The sequence below is a fragment of the Ischnura elegans genome, chromosome 9, assembly GCF_921293095.1.
Source record: "Ischnura elegans chromosome 9, ioIscEleg1.1, whole genome shotgun sequence".
In the NCBI taxonomy this organism is placed as follows: Eukaryota; Metazoa; Arthropoda; class Insecta; order Odonata; family Coenagrionidae; genus Ischnura; species Ischnura elegans.
In genome coordinates, this window is record NC_060254.1 from 104,064,774 (window position 1) to 104,073,660 (window position 8,887).

The following is an 8,887-nucleotide window of genomic DNA, read 5'->3' on the forward strand; positions in this document are numbered from 1 at the left end:
CTTTTAATGCCTCCATTGCTTATGTATCTTTCTTTCAGGTGTCATATCTTATGCGTCAAAACCTTGGCCACAGTTGATCTTTTTATATTTCTCTTTTAATAGCATAAAGGACAAGAAATTTTAATTCCCATTCATCAAGTTTCGTTGTTGTCACTTCATTGTTCTCATTAAGAGAGAGAATCAATGGCTGTGATCTTGCTAATGAGGCTTGCTACTCGCCTTAAAAGGACAACTTAGGTTCTCAGATGACTGATAATACAGATGAGATAGGATGAATAGCAGGACGCCGAGTTTCCCGCTGCGAGCAGTACCCTTTCTTATTACTCACACGAAAAATGCATTAGATTGAAATTGCACTCAGCGTCCAAAAGAATGGAAGGTCTTGCGGAGCAGGGCCACCTATCATTTTCTACCTTCTCCCTTCCCCAGATCCTGCATCCGAGTCAGTGGTCGCCAAAGTGGACCTGCTATCTCCCCATGTCCAACCGAGAGAACATCTGTGGCCCAAGTCCTGGACAGCGCGGCTTGCGATGGTGTTGGAGGACAGAGATAAGTCGGTGTGTTCCTGTAATGAGCGGGTGATGGACATTGGGAAGGCGGACGGATTAGGAGAAATCTTTGTTTTCATCAAATTATAATCTCAAATAGTCTTCTATGATTCTCATACTACCTGAGCTTTACTTAATCTTAAAATTTAAGGTAACTTCCTTTCACACGTTTGAATTAACATTTCATTAGTAAGTCTTCAATGGACTTCAAGCCATTATAGAATGCCATGAAAGGTATCTTGCTCGAGATGAAATTAATCCAACATTCACAATATCGTCGAAGTTAATATCTGTGACATGTTTCTGAAAGAAATATCTTCGCGACCTATGCAAAATACGATAACATGAAATACTTTTGAAAATCCAAAATTCTAAATGGCATAAATCTTACCTTATTAATTCATGATAAATTTCATCTTACGCCCATTAGGCACCATGTATTTCTTGTGTATGTATTTACTCGTGTAGGCACCACGAGTTTCTCAAACATGAAGGAGTGCTCATCTTTATCTACATAATACCCCGCAAGCCGCCTAAAAGGCGTGTGGGAGGGGGTGTTAGGATTTAGTGTCGGGATTAGGATCCGTTTACGCATAAAAATGAAGTGCCCTAACGAAGTTGGGAAGAGCGTTTATTAAAGTCCTTTATGGTTCGGGGGAAAAACGAATGCCCATATCTATCCGTTCGGAAAAAATATCTCTTAATTTCTCGCTTCTATTGGACCTGGAAATATAGTGTGGCTCTGATAATATGTTCTCCGTGTCGCTCTTAAAGATTTTCAATTGTTCACGCAGTAGAAGCCTAGCGCGCAGCCTACGAGTCTCCAGCGGCTCCCAGCCTTATTCGCTTAACATCTGGGTAGGGCTGTCTGTACGCCCGTAGCAGTTTTAACGAAACCGGCAGCCTTCCTTTTTATTTTTTTCAGTTCGTGGATTAAGTCATTCTGTTGTAGAAAATGTAAAAGTTTTCAATAGCTGATTTGACTTGTTTTACGTTTTTCATTGCCCTTTTTTTTGCTGACTGGGTTTTTATCGTGATTATTCCCTGTATGAGTCTTGTCTTGTTCTGCGCTGCGAAGAAGCAACAAATAAATTCATGTTGAGATAAGTCGATCTTTCATTACGGAACCTCAACATGGCAGCAGAGCGTGGTTCCTTGCGTTCCTTGGTTGCTTAAATAGTCTTCGTTGCTTTCAATCGTGTTTTTTCGCGAGTTAAATAACGTTTTCGCGCCACGTTCTCGTTTGGACATTTGCTTGGTTGCACTTGTGAACGAACTGTTCGCTGTTAAGTGTAAAGCATGGAGCTCCATGGAATCGAGAAGTTACGCGGTAGTGAGAACTGGACAATTTGGAAATTCTCGGTGAAAAATGTACTACGAGGTATTGAAAATGCATACGAGGTCTGCACTGGAGAGGTCTCAAAACCAAAGGTTGTGGGAAGCAATTCATCCTATAATGAGCGCACTTCCTATGATGCAGCGTATAGAGTTTGGGACAAGGCGGATCGAGCGGCATGCCAAGTCTTGGTAAGGTCTATTGAATCTATAGTGGCTGCTCTTCTCGTCGCGTGTGACTCGGCGAGAGACATGTGGTGCAAATTGCATGCTGTATTCGAACAACAGACTAAACAAGCTGCTCACACTGTTCAAGCGGAATTTTTTGGCTTCAATATGAGCCTCGCCGACGATATGGTCACTCATATCGCGAAGTTTGAAGGGTTAGTCTTACGAATGCAGCAGTTAAACGTGAAGCCGGATGAGTCATCGTTGATGGTTAAGTTACTGGACACATTGCCCGACGAGTACGAGGGTCTGAAACAGGCATGGTGGGCGAGACCTGAAGATCATCAGACCTTCGCAAATTTGGTGGCAGTGCTGACTTCTGATGAAATACGTCGTTTGAAACGAGCTGAAAGAAAGGAAGAGGCAGTAGCACTGATGACTGTAAAATCTAAAATTCAGGGAAATAGCAATTTTTCCACTTATGCCGCAGGTTCAAGTAGAAAGAAAGGGGAATCTTCACGAGAGAAAGTAAAAGATAAAAGGAAAATCAAGTGCTATGGTTGTGGTGGACAAGGGCACATGAAAAAGGATTGTCCTAGTTGGAAACAGAAGAGGGTACAAAATAAATATAGTGCGCCAGACCGTAATGATGAGGCTGATCGGGCTTTCATTAGTGAACTTTTGAATGCAGAGACTGTTGGTGATATGTGGGTTGTAGACACCGGTGCCACCGATCATATATCTAACCAGAAAGAATGTTTCTCTTCTTTTGAACAGTTTTCAACGCCATTGAAAATACATATTGGCGACAAATCCACAATGGATGCACTAGGTAAAGGGACAATCAAGTTTGAATCCTGTGTTAACGGTAAATTGCTACCGTGTCGCATGGAGAATGTACTATATGTATCCACTGCCCGGAGAAATTTGTTCTCTGTTGTTTCCGCCCTTGATAAAGGCTTGTCTTTTAAGTCGTCGAAAACTAAGTGTGAATTTCTTAAAGACGGTGTAGTGAAAGCTTGTGGCGTCCGGTATGGACAATTATTCAGACTCCACATCCGTGTGCTGAAGTTAGATGTAACGGGTGCCAAAGAGATGAATGTAGCATCGAAAGACACACTAAAAATTTGGCATGAGCGTCTTGGTCATCAAAATAAAAGACATGTCCTGAAGTTTCTCAAACAACGGGGAATCGAAGCTACTGAAGGTGAAAGTTTTTGTGCCGCTTGCGTTCAAGGTAAGCAGCACAGGAGTAGCTTTCATTCAAGAAGTCAGCGAGCCAAAGAACCTGGGGAGTTGATACACGCTGACATCTGTGAGCCGATGGAGTGTGAGTCTCTGGGTGGAGCACGTTACTTTCTATGCTTTACATACGATTACTCGAGGTTTCGCATGGTCTACTTTCTGAAGGAGAAGTCAGAAACTGCACAGAAGATTACAGAAGTGTTGCAGATCGTGAGGAATCAATGCAGACGACCTGTGCGTGTATTTCAATGCGATGGTGGTCGAGAGTTTGTCAATCATGAGGTAGAAAAACTGTTAAAGTCAATGGGTGTGGATTTCTGTGTCTGCAATCCATATACGCCAGAGCAAAATGGTTGTGCAGAGCGTAGTAACAGGACTGTGGTTGAACTCGCTCGCACTATGCAATTAGCAAAGAATTTGCCTAAAACATTGTGGGCAGAAGCAGTTAATACGGCTGTTTATGTTCTCGACCGAACAGGCCCAAGCAGTGTGGATGGAAAAACACCGTATGAGATCTTTACAAGGAAAGAGTTTCATTTAGACAAGCTTCGGGTTTTTGGAATCAACTGTTACATTCACATACCAACAGTCCGTCGGAAGAAATGGGACCCAAAGAGCCAGCGTGGGGTTTTTGTGGGGTATTCTCAGAATATAGATGGATTTCGAGTGTGGATCAAACCTGGAAACAAGATAGTTCGGAGTTGTGACATCGTATTTGAACCTGAGACTTGTGGGGGGCTGCTGACGTTATTTCCAACTGACGTGCATGATGAGCTGGAGCCTTCAAATGATCCTGAAGAGGACTGCGTTACTGAACCCACTGATAAATGTGAGAGAAACCTACGGGATCGTTTGAAAATCAAACCACCTGAACGCCTCATTGAGTCAATGTTAGCTGAGGTTGATGAGCCAAGCAGCTACTCGGAGGCAATGAAATCTGATCAGCGATTACTCTGGGAGAAGGCTATGGAGGAAGAGATGGCTGCCTTAAAGGAAAACTTGACCTGGACCCTCACTACGCTACCAGGTAATCGCAAATCCATCTCTAATCGATGGGTTTACAAAGTAAAACGTGCAGGTGATGGTCACATTAATAGATACAGGGCTCGACTTGTAGTGCGAGGGTTTAGCCAGCGAGAAGGAGTAGATTATAGTGAAACTTTTAGCCCTGTTGCCCGGCTCGATACTATACGAGCTGTATTAAGTATTGCTGCCAAGGAACACATGCATTTGGCACAATTTGATGTTAAAACTGCTTTTCTCAATGGGGTTCTTGACGAAGAAATATTCATGAAGCAGCCAGAGGGGTATGATGATGGCACTGGCAGGGTCTGCAAGCTTCACAAAAGTTTATATGGGCTAAAGCAATCCCCCCGGTGTTGGAATAAGTGCTTTAAGGAAGTTCTTAAGGACTTTGGACTGTGTGAGAGTGAAGCAGATCCTTGCTTATTTTATGGGACAAATTGCCATGACAAACTGATAGTGGTCATTTACGTTGATGATGGACTTGTGGTAGCATCAAATAAACATAAAATTACTGAATTTATGCAACGTTTAGAAATGGAGTTTAAAATCACTAGTGAACCAGTGGGATACTTCTTGAACTTACACATAACTCAAAAAACAGATGGTTCAATCTTCATAAACCAAAGTTCTTATGTGAAAGAGGTGCTGCAGCGGTTCAATATGGCTGAAGCAAATCCAGTTTCTACACCAATTGAACAGTATTTGAAAGAAGAGGAAAGGAAGGATGCTGAGAAAACAAGTGCACCTTATCGAGAGGCTGTGGGCTGCCTGTTGTATCTGGCTGTTGCTACTAGGCCAGATATAGCATTCTCGGTGAACTATGCATCCCAATTCCTTGATAACCCAGAGGTAAGACATTGGGGTTTAGTTAAACGGATTTTGAAGTATTTGCAGGGTTCAATGTCACAGGGGATTCTCTACAGTTCATCTGAGAATGGTGGGGAACTAGTTGGTTACAGTGATGCTGATTATGCCAGCGACCCCACTACGCGGCGGTCAGTCAGTGGCATTGTGTTTATGCATAGTGGTGGTGCCATCACCTGGGCCAGCAGGCGGCAACAGTGTGTGTCGCTGTCAACCACAGAGGCTGAGTACATTGCTGCTAGTGAAGCCGCAAAAGATGCTGTCTGGTTGAAGAGACTCTTTGACGAAATTTCCCCATTAAAGTGTCCCCCGGTGTTGTTCTGTGATAACATTAGTTCTATTAAGCTTGCTAAAAACCCTGAATTTCACAAGAGGTCGAAGCACATTGAGGTACGTTATCATTTTGTTCGTGAACAACTCCAAAAAGGACAATTATCAATTGAGTATGTTCCAAGTAAAAATCAAGTTGCAGATGTTTTTACTAAGCCTGTTCCAAGAGTACCATTTAAAAATTTGCGTTCTTTATTGGGCATGTGTGAACTTTAATTTGAAGTTGAATGTGAATTATTTATTTGGAATGTAAGGGTTTTCTTTTAATTTTGCTACTGATGAAGTAAGAGTCATTTTGAGCAAAAGAGATGTTATTGATATTTGATGTATTTCTTTTGTTACAGCGATGTAAACTTTTTGGGGGAGTGTTGTAGAAAATGTAAAAGTTTTCAATTGCTGATTTGACTTGTTTTACGTTTTTCATTGCTCTTTTTTTTTTGGCTGACTGGGTTTTTATCGTGATTATTCCCTGTATGAGCCTTGTCTTGTTCTGCGCTGCGAAGAAGCAACAAATAAATTCATGTTGAGATAAGTCGATCTTTCATTACGGAACCTCAACACATTCTGCACCGAATCCCATACGCTCGCTGCATATTCAAGGTGCGGTCGGACGAGAGCGAAATAGCACCTTTCTTTCACTTTGTCATCCGAAAATCTTCCCACAATACGCTCTACGAATCCTATATTCTTCATGGCTATGCCGCGAATATTCCTTATATTTGTTCCCCACGAGAGGTTGGACGTAACTCCCAGGTACTTCACTTCGTCTAATGCCTTTATGTTAATACCATCCACTGCATGAACATGGTTATAGTTGGACGAATTCCGCAAGAAATGTACCGTCATGCATTTGCTCAGGTTTCCTTCGAGCTCCCACTCTTGGCTCCACAAATGAACGTTGTTTAAGTCCGATGATAGAATTTCATAGTCAGAGTGATCACTAATTTCGCGATAGATGACAACGTCGCCAGCAGATAACCTTATTTTATTGCTAATGCGGGAGCAGAGATCATTAACGTATACAATGAATAAAAGGGTGCCGATTACGCTTCCTTGTGGAACACATGATGTAACTTTTACTGCATCAGAGCTTATTACGTCAAGAACTACTTTTTGTTTACAATCACTGAGAAAGTCGCGCATCCAGTTTGCAGTGTTTCGTGTAATCGGCCTGACTGTAATTTTATAAAAGTTTGTAGTGAGGTACCGTGTCGAAAGCTTTCATAAAATCTATAAATATTGCGTCAACTTGTCTTTTCGATTCACCAGATTTTAGGAAATAATGAAGAAAGAGCGCGAGCTGTGTTTCGCATAATCCATCTTCTCGGAATCCGTGCTGACAAAAATGGAGGAATTTACCTCTGTCCAAGAAAGTCATGATATTTCTCAAGACGGTATGATCAAGTCTATTGCCTATATTCGACGTTAATGAAATTGGACGGTAGATGCCTGGGTTATGTCTGTTTCCCTTTTTAAAATTCGGTGTAACGCTTGCAATTTTCCCGTAAAGCGGTAAATTTGTTATGCTATATTGTAGTGGACTAATTCCGATTTATTTAAAACACAGCACCTCACAAACAGCATCACCATGAAATCCGCTGTACCAACAATGCAAAGGACAACTAGACAGCTTCGCAATACAACACAACGGACACTCTACGTCATCTATTCACCAGCCCTGATGAGGACACGGTGGTCTCTTTGGAGGTTTTATCGGCTTCCCTAAAGTTTCGGACGAATACGAGATCACAAGGCATCACGGATGAAGAGAGTTCCAGATGATTTTTATTTAACTATGTCTGCCACATGGTCATTAATGCATGTATTAAATAGTTATGACTTATTGACAAGGCTTGACGACGAATAGATACTGTAGCGAGGATCTTGATGTACTTATCTATTATAACTTATTAAATGAGGTTCATGGCTTAATTTTGGGGCAATGCCCAACTTTGCTGTAAAATATTGTAATGCAATAATTTATGTCGATGCCAAAATTTGTACCATTAGCATTTTTTAACCATCCATCAGAATTACTTATTTGATTTTAGCACATTAAATGTATAACAATAATTTATTAATAAATAAAGACAAAACATCAGCGTCTATGGAGCCGCAGCAGCAGAGAGATTTAAGAGGTAAGGATAAAGTTTTTCTATCCTATTAGCCTTTATGGTAACGTTATAGAACATTAGAGATAGGCCTTGTAATGGCGGCTTGACATACCATCCCAAGAACAGAGTGATGTGTTCCAAACGCCCTCCCCAAAGTGCTACGGCAGGCAAGATGCAATCTTTGAAAAATCTCCGCCTCCCAGTACTTGTATCCGGTAGAACATATAACTATATTATAGCATCCGGTAATATAACTGTGTATAACTAGTTCTGTATCCGGTAACACAGAGTATGAAGCCACTATAGTTATCACATCAGCCAGACCCCAGAGTGTTACCTTAAGAATAAATTATAAACATCCTCTTCGCCCTAGTAAAACTCATAAACTCAATGCATGTCGTACAATTGTTTGAGAACCCCGCCTTTAGTGTAGTAGGTTTCTAATTGTGAAATTTGTTTAAAAACGTAGCTCACAAAAAAGGGTTTGTATCTAGTTATAGGTTTTATATCAATCGTTTACTTTAACAGATTCACTCTCTAACACCCGTTGAGTAGGGTAATCCCCGCAGACAGCAACCGAGGAAATTATCTAGGAATTCCCGGGTAAAAACCGTATCACCCAATAAGTGCCACAAATGAAACATATAAGGCTAACAATATCCTTTTTTATGCCACTCTATAATTTTTGTCAGCAAAGAAGGCTTATGTTCTGTGTAAATGACAACTATGTGAGACAATTTCATGATCTTCAATTATAATAAAAGAGCAGCAAAGCTATCATATTTTAAAATGTCATCACATTTTAAATCAGAATTGTGAAGGAAAGTGACCTTCAAGAAGAAGCATTGAAAAGATGAAATTAACACGAACAACATGTCCATCGTGAGTGCACATGAGGTTGAACCATCGAATCAAAGGTATTTTCTCCAATTATAGCATTGAAATCACTTATCTTTTCCTGGAAAGCTATTATCGTTTGATCCAAACCATAAAGCTCCATAACACCTGAGGGTCAAATGCATTAACCGAGATAAGTAGGTTGCCAGGTTATTTCAGGCAGGCTCTTTCGATGCAGTTTGAATTTGGATTTTAAAATGAAATTTAATCGTTTTAGTATTTATGACAAATCCCCCTTAACCCTTGAACGGCTAGCGTGCCCATATGGGCACAGCTGCATTGGTCTAAATAATTTCGTATAAATTCCGACCCAAACATTATAGAACATGCTGTTTTCGCCAAAAATGATTACAATGTATC

At 41.0% G+C, this 8,887-nt stretch overlaps 1 long non-coding RNA gene across 1 annotated transcript; it reads left to right on the top strand.

Moving 5' to 3' along the window:
- The first annotated feature begins 459 nt into the window (after nucleotides 1–459).
- On the top strand, nucleotides 460–7,500 carry LOC124165159. The gene is made up of 2 exons (XR_006866134.1): nucleotides 460–557; nucleotides 7,084–7,500. It is a non-coding gene; the product is annotated as an uncharacterized LOC124165159 (long non-coding RNA).
- Nucleotides 7,501–8,887: the final 1,387 nt, after the last annotated feature.